General features: G+C 31.7%; 1 protein-coding gene and 1 long non-coding RNA gene across 2 annotated transcripts in view; one reads left to right on the top strand and one right to left on the bottom strand.

The window, feature by feature from the left end:
• LOC148597999 (ATP-dependent RNA helicase DDX54-like) overlaps positions 1-20,161 on the bottom strand; it is a 43,851-nt gene that overhangs the window by 7,565 nt on the left and 16,125 nt on the right. The gene's annotated exons all lie outside the window — the stretch shown is intronic.
• On the top strand, positions 3,891-18,184 carry LOC148598000 (uncharacterized). Its single transcript, XR_015918292.1, has 2 exons — positions 3,891-4,167; positions 16,583-18,184. It is a non-coding gene; the product is annotated as an uncharacterized LOC148598000 (long non-coding RNA).

Here is a 20,161-nt window from a genome sequence, read left to right as displayed (position 1 = left end):
CTCTTTATCCAAGTAAACTTTACTCCTTTTTCATCATAGCTCTTGTCTACACCTTCCCCTTTTTTTGCATCATATCACCTCTTCAATTTTTTTGCTTTATTCAATTAAATTTCTATTTCAGTTTGCATTCTACTTTCTATGAAAATGCGTAAATAGCGGGATGAACTTGAACTTTTGACCTCAAATGGTGTCATTAAATATGCATATAAAGGTCATTCTCCGGACAAATCATCTTTTAAAACAGATATGTGACCTTTAGAGCTGCAAATTGTATATATAGTCGAAAAGTATGCATAATGGCAGGAGTGCATGGCAGAGAAGCTATTTTACCTTAAAATTATTACTATATCATGAGACTTGAATGAACATTTAAAGGGAATTTAAATGTACTTTAAGTGACTTCTCAATTGAAAGCAAAATCATGGTCACATTAGACAGGTGATCCTTATATACAGGTTAAATCTACATAGAATGCACTACATCAGGATATTTTAATCCTAGTCTTTTATGACAGGTTATTGTCAGATACAGGTGGTGGCTGAGATAGATTTGACCTGTACATGTTGTATTATTTCCTGTAGGTACGAAAAAAACAATGATGAATCCAAACTTATTCAGCCTACCAGTATATCAGACACTACTAGATTGATTGATTAATTATTGTTTAAAGTCCTATGGCAGATATTTTATGCATTTCAGGACAGGAAGGATTGACCAATCAAACAGACCCTACTTTGTACTCAGTCCAACATGCTGAGCTGGAGTTTTATTGTGCTAGCTCAAAGAAGCAACATTCAGAAGGTAGACATTCCACCCCACCCAGGCAGCTTATTCTGATTCTAAGTCAACCAGTTGTCACTCTTTCCTCTTAAGGAGGTAGACCTAGGGTAAGAGACATAATTCTTGAAATCAGTGACATGTTCATGTCATATTCAAATTCACCAAAGCCTTTCAAGCTTTTCTCTAAAACAGAATGAAATCAGTCCAAGTCACTTTGATGCTTACATGAAATTGATGTAAAATGATGAATACAAACATTTCAATGATTTCTAAGAGTTGTGTCCCTTACCCTAGGTCTATCTCCTTAAATATGGGGTGCTTACCAAATTTTAAGTCTTTGGTGTCTTTTGGCTGGGGATTATTAGCACCCACAACTTTAAGCACGCAGAGCCAGAATGCTACCATGAGACCACCATGGTGGTTACACTAATAGAAGTCCTTTTATTTGATTTAAAATGTACGACAACCTGAATTATCCAAACACCTGTATAAACTAAACAAAGTCCTAAAGGGGTTCAGTTAACCAGTATAATGGTTCAATGTATAAATTGAAATCTCACTTAACAACACCAGTAACTGCCACTGAAGTACCTTAAAGAGGGTGTCCATGCAAAAACCACGAAGTGCGTTGCCCATGACAAAATCCATTTCATATCACAAATGCATTCTTTCTCAAAGTTGAATGTTGTTTTTTGTTTAACTGCAACGTTTATAGAGAAATAAAAAATACATAGAAAGCATCGAAATTCATTGAATAACTTTTTTTGGTGTGCAAAATTTGGTTGCTTTGTTCGGTAACTTTCAAATCATTTTCCAAGTGATCTAGTGTGACTTTTTCACTATTTGACATACGTATGATATAAACATTGAAACAAAAAATTCAGTGGGATAAAATTTACCCTATGCCAACCATTACCATAGAATCTGCCTGATTTTGACATAGACAGCCTCTCAAAACCAAAGAAGACAAACGTGTTTCACAGCTAACAACACTATCTTGAGAACTTGTTAATTAAATTGACTAAGTCTATTGTTCTTTAAGGTTAAACACCTTTTATCTTCCACAAAGGTGATAAAAGAATGAACAGGGATGACCTATTCCTACCCTTCTTAAAAAACTGGTACTAGTTGTGTTGTACATGATTATTGCTTATAAGCTTATGTAAAGTATGAAAGAAGTAGCTAAAAAAGTCTTATTAAGGAGGTAGACTTGGGTAAGGGACACAACCCTTATAAATCATAGGAACGTTTGTATTCAGCATTTAACATCAATCTTATGTAAGCATCTAATTAACTTGGATTCATTTTATTCTGCTTCAAATGAAAGCTTGAGAGGCTTTGGTGAAATTGAATATATACAAACATATCACTGATTTCATGAGTTATGTCTCTTACCCTAGGTCTCCCTCCTTAAATTGAGATTGATTGATTGTTGGGGTTTAACGTCTGAGCAGCAATATTTTAGCTATATTCAGACGATGAACATGAAATGGATGATAAAATGAACATGAAATGAAAAATAGGATGGGATACAAGGATAATAGGGTTGACAAATTTTGATTGCCACTAGAAAAAAGAAGGGATGGGTAAGGTCGGGCAATTTAGCCTCCTGTGGCGGAGCGCAAAGGTTCCTACTCCTATCGAATACCACAGCAGGGTTCTTTAACGTGCAAGGAACCTGGCATCTTTCCCAACATAGTGCACCACTATGGTTTGCGGTCAGGTTTTCCATATTATAACCTGACAACCCCAGCATGTAACACGCCAGGTGTACCCCATTCCACCACCTGGGGCACACAACCCAGTTGCTCTGTGGGCAGAGCGCCTAGCCACCGGCTAGGTTTCTGAGCACTATTTAGTTGCCTTTTACGACAAGCTTAGCGCTGTTGCAGGCCTATTCTTTTGACACCCGGCTTAAATTGAGATGGTTAGAGGACCGCTTGTAGAATTTGGCTAACATGCCAATGATTGCTAATTTGTTTTAGCTCGGGCTTGTTGTCAGAAATTTATTAGGCAAAGATTGTAATTTAAGGACATTTAAGTAAATAATAACAACACAATTTTTTTCCCTTCTGTCAATTTTACCTTTTCTGCCTTACAATTAGAAGGACTGGTTTCTTAGCAGGGAAGACAGGTGTTTCTGACCAGTAGCAATATAAAATCTGCAGTTACCATGGTAACATGGTCGTGATTTACGTAAATAACACATACTGCTTAGTAATACTTATACGTAGAAATAATCCAAAGGTTTCAGTTAATGGCTGTATTTCAAAGATGATCAGACTAATAAGGTAAATAAAAATAGAAACATGTGGCCTTCCTTTGGTAGCAACCATTTTATTTTAAGGGGGTGGAGGTAAGAATAAATTTATTTTCCATGATTTTATTTTAAATTATGACATGATTTATTAATTATCACACTTCATTTTTCAGTCAACTGTTTATTAAACCTTGATTTTTTTTTGGTAATGAGTTTTTTCTTACTTTAAATTTCTAATTTTTTACTTACTCCTCTCTAGATATAGTGGTTTCTTCTCCTTAGTCAGTCTAAAAGGTGGGAACATTGTGAAATGCACTCCAGCAATGCTAGAGGTTGTCTGTTAAGTTATTTTCTGTCTTGATGCTATGGAGAAATGGAACTCCAAACCTCTTATGTTGTAAAGAAGTAAGGAAAATGAAATTAAAAAATTTTATAGCTCTGTCATATTTCTAAATGGGTAATATTTCAAAAACTTTCACTATTGCCACCTAGGGGTTAAAAAAATATTGATGTTTAACCAAAAGCCAGGTGAATGAGCTTTGTCATAACTGGTTTTTTCTGCCCTATTTAATCAATAAACACAAAACCAAAGAAGTCTACATTGTACATACAATGAATATCAAAACTGAACTTTTGTCTTTTTAGTACCACATTTTTAAACATCACTATACAAATAAAGGATCAATTTCTCATTTCAGCAACACGATTCACATGCACCCACATTTTTCCATTGGCAAATCGTAGTCAAATCTGCTTAATTTATTTAAATGCCCTAAGCAAATTGTATTGTTTATTTTCCACTTGTAAAAGTTCCTTGAACAGTATCCAACACAGATTATAAAACCATTGACCTAAAATCCTAGATTAAATGTGGCGGGAATTGAATAGGACAAGCAGACCATAATCTAACTAAATACCAAAATCTGGCGGGAAAGGGAACAAAACAACTTCCCTTAATCACATGCAATTTTAAATGTTTCAACCCTTAAAAGATTTACAGAAATCGCAAGACATTTAAACCTTTAAGCAGGATATCTGATGTGTTTGATCAACCGATGATAAATCTTGTCATGGCTATATTTACATATACATGGAAGTTGACTCAGGACTAATCCCACTTAAATAGGGTATTTCTTATTATGCTTTACATAAATAATATTAAGGCCTTTGCTTTGGTAAATATATAAAGTGTTCTAAGATCGCACATGTGCTTTTTCCAATGTGTTCAACACTAAATAAGGTATGCGGACATTTTTTGTGAGCATTCATATTTTATGTTTTTAATTTGTCGTCCTGCATATTGTATGGGTGTAAATGATGCATTACTTTTCTTCTGTCATTTTGAATTAACTGGCTGATAAATGGCACTTTAATGATAAAACATTTGATTACCATCAGTTATTTAGTTGTTTTTACAAATTTTTGCCCCCCCCCCCAAAAAAAAAAAATGGGTGGAGGGGGGTTGGGTGGTTTTCAACCCCTAGAATTTTCAAGTTTTTTAGCCTACAGCAAGACAAAATTAAGCCCTGGGTATAGTCAATATAATGTATAACTTGCTTAAATTGGTGCTTTCTGTTGCAGACAAGATTTCATGCTTAACATTCCAAGAAAAAGCAGAAAATTTCTTAAACTTTAAGAGAATTGCAGTTAAGATTTAAATTATTAAAAGCTACTGTAGATCATAGATTGTTGGCTTGCAGTTAACTGCAACTTAAATCATCATTTGAAGCACTAATAATTTCAAAAAGACTGGGACTCAATTTTCTAGACAATTTCAGAATCTCCTCAAAAATGAAGAGGACTTTACCTACTGATATTCAATCAATCATCTAAATATATTGATTGTTTGGGACATAATTAAGAAAAAAAAACAAAAACAAAAAAACAAAAGGGATACTTTTTACCTGGTCATTTATTACTTTATCATATTTTAAGAGGGGAAATGGTGCTGCTTAATATAGAAAACATTTATGTGTGTATGGGGAAGGCTACTTTGATAGACTTTAGGTCCATTCATTGACCATCTGCCTCTAGTATATATTCCCAAGTTCTTATAGAAAGGCTGCTACGTTAAACATTACAAGATCTGCAGGGTGGCTCATCTTCATGAATATTTATTTTATCTTAGATATATCCCTGACATTAGTGACCCATAAAGCACATCAACAATTAACAATAATATTGTTTTAAATGAAAAACTTCCTGTCACTAAAAAAAATGAAAAATTGCTATGAATGGATCAGCAATAACATTCTATATTTGTATATGTGAAACTGAAGTAGAAATTTTTTATTTAAATAAGGAACGAACTGTATACACTCTGAATGGTCAGAAGTTCTACTATCAATTTACTTTCATGCAGAAATTTAATGTTCTGAAACAGCTCTTAAAGCAGCAATCAATAGGGTTTGTAAGTCTCGTTTAGTTTCAGTTTCCCTTCAGGAATTTTCGATGTAGAACGTATTGAAATCCGAAGACCGATCTGCATTTTATTGTTTACTTCCGGGAAATCTAAGCGCTGCATCACAATGCAAGACCTTCCATTTTTATACCTTTCTTAAAATTTTTATCCTGTATAGCTAGATACTTGCCATTTTTTAACAGTATTTTTACACAGAAAGATATTTTGCTTTTTATGTTGAACTCAGTGCTATTTTAATTACAAATCTCAATGCATTTGAATGGTAGATGAGGACCCATTCTCATGAAAACACGGAGTCACATGACGAGACTTACATACCCTATATTGGACTTATCTTTTAATTGAATTGATGTCAATGTTAGTTTCAATTGTTATTGTAGTATTAAACTTGAACATATGACAACCACTTGAAGTGAATAACCACCTTCAATTATTAAATGACCATTCAATTTTTAAGGGGGTGGGATATTGGGGGCGGGGGTCCAATCAAGATCGAAATAATGGCCGTCCATGGTATAAATAGTTAAAGGAATAACAGAAAGAATGGATGTCTATGGGTGTGCTAGGAATGGGGAAAGAAGGGAGAGGGGTTGGTTGGTGGTGGCTAGAAATAATGGTAATGTGTAGATGTTCCTAAATAAGCTAGAACTAGGATAAACAAAGAGTTTTTTGCTTTGGTTTTTTAGGGGGGGGGTTGGTGGTGGCTAGAAATATGCTTAAAATAATAGTGGAACTCGGATAAACAAAGAGTTTTTTTTGTGGTTTTGTGTGGTGTGGTAGGGGGATTGGTTGGTTAGTGGAACTAACTTTGAGTATAATTGTTGGTGGGATAGTCGATTTGATAAAATAAAACAACAGGAAAAAGCTGACAAAAACAATCAAGTCTATCTAAGGGAATGCTTGGTTGGTAATTTTTTACAATCTAGAAGGAAGTTAGATAAAGTACAACTCCACCTTTAAAGCAGGCAGAAGCTTATGATAATTAATTCACATATATCTTTTGATTGAATTTCCTTCAGAAGGCCTCAAAAGAATTGAACTCGGCAATAAGAGTGAAAATGAAAAGTTCGTCACCAGAGATATTAACACTTCAAGTTGGGTTAAGTTTTACTATAGAAAAGTACAGGAAAATTTACCACCATAATTTTACACTATAACCTGTGATAATTATTTCATGATTTATGGCAAATTCAAAAAATGATTGCGGGAAGAATAGTTTTTAGGTCGTAACAAATGTGTTTGCATAGTTTCATTGATCAACCACTGCCTGATTCTAAGGCAGACTTATACTTAAAACACAAATTCAGTTCAGAAATCAGCATGAGAATAGATTGAACAATTAAACATAAAACCCCAAATTTGTTCAGTTTAGACAAGTCCTTGAATTATTCAGATTAAACATACATATAAATTTATATAAGGGTAATTCTACATGTGTCTGGATTAGACAGGTCATCAAATTGTTTCAGGGATAGGTTTAGACAGGTTTTGGGTGTATATTTTGTGCCTCTATTTCCTTGAATCGAATTATTGTTCCATAAGCTGTGTAAAATACTAGATACACTGTGAGCAAGCTCACAAAGAGAATACCCCAATTCAAATGGACTTATATATAATACACTTAAGTTTGATGTCCCCTTTTGGGGTCATCCAACAGTAACTATATTTCTTCATGTACATCTACATATGATACCCAACCTTCCTATGAAATGTCATTAAAATCCCTTGAGTGGTTTAGAAGGAGTTAAGCTTACAAGGTTTTATCATGTAATGGTAAAACCCTCAATTTGGATTATCTCCCTTTGGAGATAATTACCATTAATTATATTCTTTTAAGCACATCTACATACATGTATGATGCTCAGCCTTCTTATAAAATGTCCTCAAAATCTGTAGAGCGGTTTAGGAGGAGTTCTGCTTACAAGAAATGTGGGCAGACAGGTAGACAGACGGGGTGATTCCTATATACCCCATAAAACTTTGTTTGGGGGTTGGGTATAATAATAATTGCCAAAGAGTGACTATCGCAAATTAAAGTAATTTTCAACACCTTTTGTTTTTATTTCAATCCAAAATACAACTTCAATATTTCAACATGCCCAAAAAGCAAGTCACTTTAGAAAATTAAGTCCCTTTTTCAACTTTGACAGGCAACTGTATAAGCCTTCATTTCTAAAACTGTCTAACGATAGCCATCTGCCTGATCTTTGGAAGTGCCATCACTCAATGATAATATCTCTGTTAACTTGGTCAACAAATTATTACACAGGCAAGTGGACAACCCCTCATTTCTAACACTGTGACTAAAAATAGTCCTCTGCCAGACCTTTGGAAGTGCCAGTACTCAATGATAATATGTCCATAAACTTGGTCAACCAATCAATACAGTGTAATTAGTTTCCAGGAAACATACTTCTCATTTTCCAGAACAAGTGCTAAATGATATCATTTTTAACAATTATCAATATTTTCTTTGTTTAGCGGTAGAAATTATTTTTCTCTGATGACTGATTGTGTTGATAAGGAAATGAATATTGAACACTCTACCCCATAAAACTGAAATGGTAGCTCCCTTTGAATTCTGGTCTATTAACCATAACTTGAGGTAGCACATGTTTCCACGCTGGTTATAACCCTGCCCATAGAGGAAACTGATAATGAACAGGACAGCAACCATGATTGCTAAAAACATATGACCCATCTTAGCCACATACTGTAAACATTTCAATTTTAGCGATTGCTAATTTTCATGGATTCTATCAAGTGATCATATTTGCAGGTATCATTTTTTGCGGTTTCAAAAAAATCATTTTGTAGTGTTAAAAATTAGTTTAGCAGGTACTATTTTTTGCTGGTTTTTGTCCACAAAGAAAATTAGTATGTTTATCGTAGCAAATTTGAAGTCAATCTGTTCAGTGGCAGCCGAGATTTTTGTGGCGAAAATTTTCCATATCATTTAAACAGGCAAAGACCCACAAAACAGGTACCAAAATTGCTTACAAGATTTGCCCTATATTTATAAAGCCACATACCAAATTTGAAATCAATCCATCAATTTGGAGTCAATATATTGTAATGATACTTTGAAGAAGTATGAATGACAGAGGGACTTGGTGAGTGATTTGATAAAATAACTTCCATAAATTGATCTCCTTATACTGGTAACCCCTGCCTGACATTTTTAAGTGTTAGTACTCATGCAACCAATATCAATATGTCCATAATTTGGTCAGGGAATCAATATTCTGAAATTAGTCTTGATGAGCCATACTTCTCTTACAAACAACGGCTAGATGATATCATTTTTCACGTTTATCAATATTTCCTTTGTTAGACAGAAGAATATATTATCTTAAGTGTCAGTCCCTGTAAGAATCAGGAAGTTGGTGAATCACGAAAAAAAACCATCATTTTGATAGTGTAATTTGACTATTTGCACCATCAGAATCAAAGAAAACAGACAAGAGTTTCCATATCATACTGGATCATTGAGTTACAATTTCACTGAAATGCACTGAAAATGAACATTTCAAGGGTAGATAATTCTGTCAAAAACCTCATTTTTCTTAGACTCTATTGAAAATTTCTGTGCAAAGCCAGTGATGCAGAGATCAAATAATGATCTTTTCAAATAGAGAAAGTATCCTTGATCAAATTGTCAGATGGGTCTTGACATGCATGTTTCTGATTTTTTGCCATTTTGCCTGATTCTTACAAACATTTACACTTAAGTGCAATTTGTGACAGTGTGAATTGATAAATGAATAATGTACAAAGACTATCAGTGGTAGACTCAAAAATTCTGAATAGGGGAGCCTTTCAACTAGCATCAGGGGGTGGATGGTACTCCAACATTTCTATTTTTTTTTTTCATATTAGCATTTCAGCATAAAGGGGGGTTAGGCCTTCTGTCATCCCCTTGGATCTGGTTATGATTTATCATTAGTTAAAAACCGATTTTTGAGGTTTTTGTCATTCATGAAATCAAAAGAGTATGTAAGTCTTGCCACATGAATCTGTGGTTTTATCTGTGGGCCACAATCTTCCATTTAAATGCATGGAGATTTGTCTATTTCAGCATATAGACCAAAACATATCTCTGTGTAAAAATACCTATAAAAAATGACAAATATCTATTTCTACATGATACAAGTGTTGAGAAAAGTATTAAATATGAGATTTTGCATTGTAATGCAGTGTCTCAGGAACCCATAAGTAAACAATAAAATACAGATCAGTCTTTGGATTTCACTAGGTACTACATCAGAAATTCTGGTAAACAGGGTAAAGACAATGAAATGTAAATGAGCCTTGCAAACTCTATTCCAGGCAATGAGTAAATTGAAAAATTGAAAAGACAAATTATCAAGTGTTATAGTCAGTAATAACAAGTAATAATCAAGTGTTTCGAATGAAATTCAAACTTACAAACTTATGAAATTTTCGGAAACTACAAAAATATTTCCCACAAAGTTTGAAGGCTATTTATCCAACAATTTTGTTATATAAAGGGTTTGTCTTGCAAATTCCATGTACAATCTATATAATTTTATCTCAAAAGTGCAACAATGAAAGAAAAAACAGACCTGCTTTGCAGTCTGTAAATGTTTCTAAATTATAAATAAAAGTGACTTTGGTTGGTTTTTGACATCCCCTCCTGCTTGATTTTGATAAAGACTGATACTAAATAGACTATTTAAATGGTGTGAGATAATACCCCCCCCACTACTTTTTTAAATTATAATTAAACTAAAATTAAATATCTACAACAACTTACTTTTAAAGACTTTACTTTAATAAACATTGTCTATATGATATCTGAAGGTTTTCCAACCAAAATATTTATGTACAAAAGTATGCATGACAGAATCACTGTTTTGTTTTTTGCAGGAAACTTATTCGGAACTGTACTTCAATATAGCATTTTTTTAATTACATTAAAAAAAAATTCTGCTGTTGGGCAACTTCATAGTTTCATCAATTTTTAATTCTTCAAAGCATTTGTCACCATTTTTAACCATTTCTGCTTCTATTTACTAGTTTGGGTGTAATGTATATCACATTTTGTATTTACATTAGAAAAAAAAAGTTTTAGAGGGTGTGGGGTTGCATGATTCAACAGACAAAAATTAAAGGAATTTACAAAAGGCTATTATTATACTTAATACCATAATCCTATCCTAATTTAAATCTTTTAACGCCTTAAGTTTCAAATACACAATATAACCAATGTGCTATTTCAAACAAGATTAATTATTCATTGATCAATTAAACAAATTGAATATTACTTCAAGAATAGCTATGGACATGAATCAATAAAAAAAAAATCCCATACAATGCTTTTAGTGTCAAATTACAAACTCAGCTATATCAATTAGTAGTCTAATTAATCAAGTTATCAGCGCTTTATATTATATATATGCATCAATAACAGCACCCTAGATTTAATCACATTATGCAGTAAGACCCTTTCCTAAACCTTAGGGGTATGTATTTTGTGCACCTTTTTTTCGCAAAATTAATATATATTTAATATTTTATCATAGGAAAATACTATAAACTGTGAAATTTTATGTATGCATAATAGATCGTATCTTAGATACTGATACACTAGAATGAAAAACAAGTGTTTTATGCAAAATATCTAATAAGTAAATATTGGCTGGGTACCAATGTTTTTAAAATAATGATATATGTTACTTTTTATTAAACATGTTTATCAACTGTTGTACTAATGTTAAATTGGTATGTAACACTCAAGAGCAACAGTCTGTCTGTCTGTCTGTCTGTATGGTTTTATATGCATATCAAAGATATAATACTAAAATCCATTGTTTAATTGATCAATTCAACAATACTGTCAAGTATTAATTCAATATTAGCACAAGACTAGGCCAAAAAGCCCTGAAGGGCTAATTAAAAAAATAATACCATTAACTGTCAAGATCACTCAAAGGTCATTGAATGGTATTAAAAATTGGATAATACAAATTGACGTGAGTCTATTGTTTTGATAGATAATATGTATTTAGGTTGAACATAGGACAAAGATAAGTCCAAAATAGGGTTGAAATCTCAAGAACAAAGATTAGCATAGTATTTTGTTAAAGGAAGCCTACCTGAAGGTAAACATTACCTATTTTTATTTGTATTCAATTGCACAGTTAAAATCAGAAAAGTGCAATGTATCACTGTGTAAAAATTTATGCAGATATTGTGGTTCAATACCCCCATCAAAACTAAATGGACTGTGTGAATCATGTTTCATATTACATATTATTAACCTATTTGAAACTTTACTTTTAAAGTATTTTAATCTTAAGTTAAAAACATATTTCAGTGTTAACAGCTATAAACTTGGAATAAAAAACATATTTCAGTGTTAACAGCTATAAACTTGGAATAAAAAACATATTTCATTGTTAACAGCTATAAACTTGGAATAAAAAACATATTTCATTGTTAACAGCTATAAACTTGGAATAAATTTTACAATATTTGCATTTTATGCCATTTTGTTGTAAAATCTGGTTAATTTCCTGCAAAATTTGGACAAAATTGACAACTAATAATCTGAACCACTCTTTTTTTTTTATATTGACCCCCCCCCAACACTTACAAAATCTCTGGATATGATCTTGAGTTTGACCATTCAATTTTACAATTAATTGCCATAAATGAAAATATTCTTTGAACATATGGCATTTAATGATTCATACAATGACATCATCATTCTCCAATTATGGTATTGATGTTTGATTTTATTGGACCCAGTATCAAATTTATTGACTTTTCCAGTTAGAGTTAGGGAGTAACTGTTTGAGTTCAGGGAATAAGGATCAAATTTATTAATGCTTCCAGTTAGGGAGAAACTATTTGTGCTTATGGGGCCAAGGATAATTTTTAAAAACTCTTCTTCACAATATATTTTTGTATGTAATAGGACTGAGCTCTGAATTTTGATCTGTAGAAATGTTTGGGTAATCCAAGTTCAAAATATGGTGACAAATATCTTTAAATTATGAAGGGACCTTAAATTATGTCTGGTTTGGACAGATAATCAGTTAATTAAGTTTTTAATTTGAAGATTATTTCACAGGGAAGCATTTGAAAGCTGTAAGAAATATTAACTTTTAAGTATATGTTTAGTAAAAGAATTGCAAAGTTATATATCCTTTTACCGGCTCCCTTTCTGCACCAAAATAGGAATACTGCATATTTGAGGGTAGAAATTTTATAGAAACTAATCTAGTTTTGTGTTTATCTGAAGAAAATTTACACATCAGTAGGAAATGAAATTTGTTGATTTAACAATCAAAGAAATATTTCCTTTACTATTTCTTGAAAAAAAATTTCTTTATGAAAAAATAGCCTGGACACCTACTTTTTTTCTGGAATACCACTTTTTGAAATCTCTTGAAACTGCTAAAGTACAGAAAGAACTTTTAAGTGCAGTTAAGTAAGCACATTGCGAAATCAGCTTCAAGCAAATAATTCATTTAAAATCCAGTTTGTGGTTTAATTGGAATGCTTTATTTTATGGTGTGGAGTTGTTGAGTGGAGTATGGAATAGAACTTGTGATTTGACAATAAGGTGTGAATTGGAAGTTGAATGTCTGAATTTGCAATAAATGGTATCAAGTACTATACTATTCGTTGAACACGAGAGTTGCATAAAAATTTATGTTTTAAATCTCTGTCTAGTTTTGTTACATTATTTGATATTGAGAAGACTACCCAATATCTTTCTTTAGAAGTACAACTAAATAATTCTATTCCAAGAAGAAATACTGTTAGGCCACTTTACAAATCCATTCCATGACCCCACACCATAATATCAACCATGCCGGTCTAAATAATTTTACAAGGTGCAATACTAATAGGCCACTTTACAAATCCATTCCACTACCCACACCATAATATCAACTATGCCAGCTGATTTCAGGGATTTTCTATTAACAGTATCTATCATTTCAACATATTAGTAATAAATAGTTACTGTGTTACTAACAGACTAAAAATAACAAAAGGAATGTGTAAAAAATTCCATGATGTGATGTCCATATTTACTAGAAAGATTTAAGTGTACAAATTCCTAGTAGTATAAATTAAGATAACTTTGTGTAAAAAATAAGTACAGGTACATGCACATGGTTTAAAGGTCTCTGATAAATACCAAACAAACTAAGGCCATAAAAATAATTGTCTGTCTGTTTTTAAATTCAGTTTTAATAATAAAATTTTAGATAATTTTTTTTGCTAAGTATGTTTTCAAGGTGCATACATGAATCTTTTCATTTTGTGCATTAAATGTCAATTTACTCTACATAAACAAACAGGCCACAGGTTTTAGAATTTTTTTTTTATTTCGCTGATAAGAAAGTTCTGAGTTATATTATACAGAATTTGTTGAAAATATATTGATCAAAACTAAAAGTAACGGACTGCATAAAAAGGTTAAAATATCTTTTAATAAAAACTAGAAAAAGGCTGAAGTTAAGTGTTGGAAAACGAGAAAAAAACAAAAAAACAAAAAAAAAAAAACGAACAATCACTTTGTTATGGCCTTACTCTGTTCAAACAAGGCTGAACTGTGTCAATCTCTATTTATATTCATATGAATAAAAACATATAAACTGCGTTATGAAAATTTTATGTTTTTGTATTGGAAGAGTGGGCGTACTTGTATTACAATATCACCGTAATCTATCGAAACCCTACAATTTTAATATTTGTCTCTCTTTAGTACACAAAATTACACATATTAATTTCATATTTTTTCTCTTTAAATAGAACAAACCAAAAACCTACCCTGTAACCCACTCACCATGCACCAAGCATGCATATTAAAACAAAAAATCACAATTTCTTAAACAGGATATAAGATTACGTTTTCGGCAATTATTGATAAAAACAAATTTCTTGAAAGCCTTGGTGTTCAGTTCCAACGACAAGAAAAAAAACCAAATGCTTTTAGATTTGATATTTTGTCTTGTTAAGTAAAGGGACCAACGTAAACCCATCCACTTACTATGCATCAAGCATGCCTTTAAGTTTCAGTCCCAGGGCAGTCTGGGAAAACATATACTTAATAGTTGGAAAGAAGTAACATGCTTTATTCATATACCATGTACATTTAGTTTCATTTAAGGAGGTAGACCTAGGGTAAGGGACACAACTCTTACAAATCATTGGAACTTTTGTTATCAGCATTTTACATCAATCTCACGTAAGTTACACTGATTTCATTCTGTTTCAAATAAAATCTTGATAGGCTTTGGTGAAATTGAATATAATACAAACATATCACTGATTTCAAGAGTTATGTCCCTTACCTTAGGTCTACCTCCTTAAGGTCTTTACACAGAGGGGGAAGGAGCAAAAACTTCTTGTTTGTGCTCACTTCTCCCATTTGTCTTTGACAGAGAGCAGTTTTTTATTATATATTACAAGGTGAAAATGTCGATATTTTTATTATTTATAGGCCCTGACCAGTCTATACAAAATTGAGACACTGCAAAGGTAAAGAAATGGGGTTAAGGGACAAAGAATTCTTACTCAAAATTGGACGATTATTTTATCTGCTGGTGCTATTTGCCCCTGACATTGACAAGCTGTCAGGCCAAAAATGTGGGTCTCCCTTTCTTGGTTTAATCACATTTTATTTGTATGTAGGTTCTTTTTACCTTTTAAATGTGGCTACTTCTCACTTATTCATAATTATTATGGTATAATTGACCCCATTTGTTGGGGGTAATTTTTACAAACCATTATTTAAGTTGTTTTATGATTAAAAGAATACCTCGTTAAAAATGCAAGTACTAAATTTAAGACAAAAATAATCAATAAGTCTTGTTACATGTACTAGATTTAAGACCAAATGAATCAATAGTTTGTCGTTAAACTAAGGTTTTTCAAAGAAACATTTTAATTTTTTCAAAGCTGTTTATAGGCGCAAAAAAATTTAAACAAAGATAAGAAAAAAAGAACTCTATAGGTAAAGTTCATCCAAGGTCAAGCGAGCAAAGTCTGTATTTGAATAATATTACTAATGAATGATTTAGTTTAAATATTAAAATGTCAGTCTTTTTAAGTATCAGGCAGTGAGTGGATTTAAGTCAATAAAATCTATCATTCACATATAGTAATTCCACCATCGAACTAAGCTGCGTCAATTTAAGAATTGAATAATATTTTTCAATTCAGTGAAAATGTAAATACTATGTTCAGGGGCAGATAATAATTAAAAATGATACCTTCTACTTTTGTTAAAAAAAAAAAAACGAAAAAAAAAACACAACCTTGGCAGATAAGATCGTAAGATTACTTAATTCTCTTTTAGGCAAACAATTTTACTGCAGTGGCATTGCCACAAAAATTGCCTTGAATATTAATAAAATTTGCCTAATCATTGCAAGGGCTTGCATTTTGTTATGTGAACAAGTACTTCTGATATAAACTGTTTACTTCAGTTTAGTATTTCAGTTAGAACAGGATATTTAACATAAGGTAACTTAAATCAGCATATTTTTATTATCTTTTATAGTTTAAAGTCTGAATTCCTGAATTCATAAAATTTAATTGAGCACTACTAAATGGGTTGAATTAAAAAACAAGCCAATTTTTTCCAAAACAGATTTTATATTTGATGTAATTCAATATTACTTAATAAAATATAAATTTCATGGAAATATATATATATCTACTTTAATGTAGAAGAAAAACGTAATTTGCCTCCTCTGCTCCTACTCCACTCCCCCCCCCAAAAAAACCCTTACAACATATCAATTATGTGTTATGTACTTGACATTATGGTACATGAAAATTTAAATCTTATTTTAACAAGGCTTCAATAAAAGAAATTTAACAAAAAAAACAATTTATCATTTCAAATGGTCTAACAAAACTTGTTTTCATGATATTCAAGATGGTGAAAGAGAGATAACTCTAAAATAAACCCTATAACATTTTGTGTAAATAAATTTTTATAAAACTGTACTGTGTTATGTTTCATGGATAACACATTAATATAAAAATCAAGTTTAAATCATTTGATTTCATAGACTTTAATTAGTACATGTATTACAAAACATGATTTTAAATTTTGGTCTTTTTTTCAGAAGATTATAACAGACTGTTATAACATAAAAAAGAAGACAGGGATACAGATATAAGTCAACCCTTTACAGACACCAAAACATCACAATAAATCTACTGTACCAGGACATTACAGAAAATGCCAAAATAAGTCAAAAGAGGAATACGTTACAAGAAAAACTCAGTGCAAGAGTTTCTGACATACTAAAATAAGATCAGAATAATTTTGGAAAGTTCACACTAACAATTAAGTAACATTTCAGAGAATTACATAAACCGAGTAATCAATTTTAGTGAGTTAGTGTAATCATCACACTACAACGATTAAAACACAGAGGTAATCGAGTATTCAAGTAATAGGAAGATTACAAAAATTCTCATCCATTGACTACATTACATTAATTTTTTTTCAAGTGAATCAGTGATTACACTAACCATACTTGAGTGATTAAGTGATTACATCAATAATACTCAGGTGATTAAATCAATCATACTCAAGTGATTAAGTGAATTTATTTCTCGTACTCAAGATAATCAAGATGTCTTCAAATGTTGACTATAACAGTGTATATACTGCTGCGTTCCAGAAAATGGTTGCCGCAGAGGCAGAAATGGGAAACATTGAAAGGACTGGTAGAAAATATGGTGTACAAGTGTCGTGGATCAAGGAATGGCAGACGACATGGGGCAAAAAAGAAACAAACAATAATACATTCACGGCAATGGGGATAATAAAAACAGCTTGAGTATTTGAAATATGCGAAAAAAATTTACTGAGTGCAATTACAAGGGTATACAGTGGGGTATTAAATTGTACTACTAAACAAACTCACAAGATTGAAAATCACAGAGTGAACTGTTTGAATTGATTTAAACTTGATATGTTATGTATTGCCCTAAATCACAATTTCAAATTTTGTGACCAAAACCTGTTGAAAACACAGTGTAAATATTGATGCTGATTGAAATCTGAAAAGTAGTGAAATCCTTTAACCAAAGTTGTAGTGAAAATTGGTGCTTGTGACAATCTAAAAAGTAATTGTATGCCATTTTTCGATTTCTAAGGATTTCAAGAAAACTAGGTAAAGGAATGTCCAAAGAAAACATGGTTCTTCTTTAGTCCACCTTAATGCCTGTTAATAAGTTCATGTTTAAGGTGCAAAGTTAACTATCAGAAACAGTTATGTTAACAATTTAACATTCTATTTTTAAACAATTTTAAAGCAAGTAATATAGTCAACTTCAGAGAAGTTAGTTCGTTTTGTTTGGTGACAAGAAAATCACCAGATGAACTTCTTTAGGCAGTTTACCAGGCAATTGAGAAAGAGATATTCAAACTTTCTATTGAACTCGGTTTAAAATATCTATGGGATGACAGAAAATTTCAATCTCCATGTTAATAGTCCAGTCAACTGCATAAGACATTTCATCAAGTAATGGTCATTCAATCAAAGGAAGACCAAATCTATACCCTGAAGTTAACTATATCATTCGCTGTAATATGTCAAGATATTGAAGTGATGTAAAGAAATCCAGTTGTCTTCTCAAAAGATCAGTTGCCTTGTTTAGTAAAACTGAACTTGTGAAATGTATTTTGTTAGAAAATAAAGGAATGCAGTATGAAATGTGTTAAAATTTCAATCTAATTAGCATTAGTCTTTTTCTTGTACATTGTAATATAATTGGTTGTTCATCTTCTAAAGCCTGCAAAGTGATACTTTTGTACAAGAGAGTAAGCTCCAGCTACGTGACCTAGTTATTTTAAACAGACAGGAAGTACTTTGCATGAGTTGTCATGCTAGATATACCTCTACTCGTTCAAGCCCCACAAGACAGGAAGTTGATATCAGAATGAAACCAAATTCGATTCCAACATGTGACAAATCTATAGAAAGCCACAAACCAAATTTGATATTTATCCATCCACTGGGGATTGAGATAATTGGAATGAAATTGGAATGACATAAAGACGGATGGATAAGATGATTAATAGGATAATGAATTGACAAGAGTAAATAACCAAAATATTATCATGAGTGCCTAAGAATGCCTAGATTTAAGGAGAGTGGGCACACAAGTTAAATCCTCAAGCGTTCTTGGCACGAGTGATAATATTTTAGCTATTTACAATAACAAATTGAGTATCCTACCTATTATATAGATTTTCTTCATAATTTATCAATATTGAATTTTCAATTCTGTGATTGGCGGATTGATATTAAAGTTGTGATGTTTTTTGCGGGAGAAAGTGCAAGAGTGAAATTACCGAATTTATTTCACAGTGTGAATTATTGAAATTTAATACACTGGGATAATTGGATAAAACACTGCTATCTATATAATAAACCACCTACTTGTTGAGTGGTGGTATAAACATGGATACCATTGATCTGACAAAAGCTGATAGAAGGCATAAATGATATATTTCATTCTTTTACAACATTCTACCTCTAGAACAACAATTTATACACGCAACTCATAATCATCCCACCCCCCCAAAAAAAAAAATTAAGTACCAAGTACCATAACTCCTGTAAAATTCATTGAATCAAAATGGTGATGCAATATGATCAATTACAAGTGGTGACTAAAAATTCTACGAAGTTTTAACAAAATCTGTCAAGTGGTTTCTGGGAAGTGGCATCCAAAAGTAAGACCAGACAACACCAGTATTTCTATGTCCCCAACTGCACAGCAACGGGGCCAAAAATATGATTTACATTAGCTCTTTTAACCTCAATTAAATCAACAATAATAATACGAATTCAATTCATTCATTAGGAGTCAAGATAATTTCAATGAAATTCTTACATACTAGGGCATGACAGATGGATGGACAAACAAATTCTAATATATTACCCATTTGTTTGAGTTGGGTGTAAGAAATTCAGAAATGTTTCCATCATCTAAAACTTATTAAGTTTAAGGCCTGTAATTTTGTCGAAAACCATAAGTGTAAATTGTTACCCATCAATACATACATAACCAAAGACATCTCAGTAATCTTCTAGAATCAAAGTGCTGCTAACACAGGAGGTTTTTGATTCTTGTGAAAATAGTACAATGTATTATACACCCAATTTCAAAGATTACATGATGTGAAATAAAACAGTAAAAAAAATTTGCATTTCTTACATAATTTAGAACATTTTTTTTCGTAAATGCTTTAACTGAATGTTAATCTTAAACACTGATATCAAAGATATGCATACATGTTAACTTTTAAAACTGAATTTCTTTAAAGCAAATTTATCACTAAACATCTTTCCCACCCAAAAAGAAGTCCCTCAAATCTTCATTTGATTTAAAGTCTAGATCTTAATTTTATTTGCAGTAATGATAGAACATCATTAAGCTAAATACTGTAAACGTACAAATTTTCGCCATTTTCGTGGTGGACAGGTAAGCACGAAAAATAGTTCACGCTAAATTCATTTTTAACAATATATAATGCTTATCCTTTATTGAATCCACAAAAATTGATACCTACGAATATGCTCACTTGCCAAAATCTGCGAAAAATAGCAACCATGAAAATTAATACGTTTAAAGTAATTGGTTAAAACACATTTACTGATTTTGAAAGAGATTTTAATCGTTAC

Source organism: Perna viridis, chromosome 14 (assembly GCF_037379345.1).
Source record: "Perna viridis isolate PV_CMFRI_1.1 ecotype Kerala chromosome 14, ASM3737934v1, whole genome shotgun sequence".
NCBI classification, from domain to species: Eukaryota; Metazoa; Mollusca; class Bivalvia; order Mytilida; family Mytilidae; genus Perna; species Perna viridis.
This window is presented reverse-complemented; position numbering and strand designations above follow the sequence as displayed.